This window comes from Aplysia californica, unplaced genomic scaffold, assembly GCF_000002075.1.
Source record: "Aplysia californica isolate F4 #8 unplaced genomic scaffold, AplCal3.0 scaffold00292, whole genome shotgun sequence".
NCBI classification, from domain to species: domain Eukaryota; kingdom Metazoa; phylum Mollusca; class Gastropoda; order Aplysiida; family Aplysiidae; genus Aplysia; species Aplysia californica.
In genome coordinates this window covers 857,896-859,072 of record NW_004797562.1, presented here as the reverse complement: position 1 = coordinate 859,072, position 1,177 = coordinate 857,896, and the positions used below count along the sequence as shown (strand labels likewise).

The following is a 1,177-nucleotide window of genomic DNA, read 5'->3' as shown; positions in this document are numbered from 1 at the left end:
CCTTATGTCTATTTATGTGTCCCAAAAACTGCATTTGTCGTTTCCTGATTGTTTTTAACATTGAGCGTCCCACGTGGGCTTCATCAAGCCCTACCTCATTTAATGTCTTTTCCTTCCACGATACTCCCAGCAGTCTCCGAAGAAACCACATTTCTGCTGCTTCTATTTCATTTCACTGTCTTTAGTGATCCCTCCGACATAACTAATGAAATGTCCCAAGGGGAGGTTGGCGGGTGCTCTGGTGTGGTTTGCTTCTTCTATCCTATCAAACATCAATCGTCCTTATCTCTCCTACATTTTTGAGTTTGTTACTCTCTTGTAACACCTCTGATCTTTGGCACTTATATGACCTTATTGTGTTGCAAGTGCCGTAAAACACTGCTACTAAAACTAAACAACTGTTCCAACTTGTCGGGTGACGTCACCATCGATGTCGATCCAAACAGTCGACATCGGGTTGCCCTGGTCCCGGCGGCTCTATGTGTGAGGCATCGTAGGGAAATCAGGCGCTCGTCAATATAATGAAATCAAAGAAATCGGCATTTTTTTGGCCGATGGGCATTTTTTTATATTTTACTTTCCTAATTTTGGCTCAACACCTTTTCTGCCCATTTAAAAACGACTTTTGGTGGATTTTACTTAAAAACATTAATTAAAGGCACAAAAGATCTCAATTTTTAGTTTCCAAAGACTTTCAGGCTATGGGGTTCCTAACTAATTTGACCAGACTACCCCCCCCCCCCCCCCCCCCCCCCCCAATCTCCTTCAAACGTATATATCTGGACTTCTATGAGTATTTTTTTCATAGAAAGCAAGACAAAGAAACAACCTTGAAGATGATAAAAATAACTGTACATGTCCAAAAATTGACGAGCGCCTGTTTTAATCGCGTCGTGACTTCCTTTCCTTCTGCTCGGTCCGTGGAGCGTCGTGAATAGATAGGGAATTCTGTCCGACATTGGAGAGCGATAGACGACTGCGTGGTGTTGCTTAGCATTGCTTAGCTTTTTCCTTCAATGGTGTGAGGTTTAGGGGATGCACACACATACACACACACATACACACACACATACACACACCCATACGCATTTAAATACACACACACAGACACACACACACACAGACACATACACACACACACGCACACACACACACACACACACACTCACTCACTCAC

The 1,177-nt window shown here is 43.2% G+C and overlaps 1 protein-coding gene across 1 annotated transcript in view; it reads right to left on the bottom strand.

Moving 5' to 3' along the window:
- The window catches only part of LOC101856105 (probable sodium/potassium/calcium exchanger CG1090), a gene marked incomplete at its 5' end in the record, with an annotated part of 4,526 nt that overhangs the window by 1,165 nt on the left and 2,184 nt on the right, over positions 1-1,177 (bottom strand).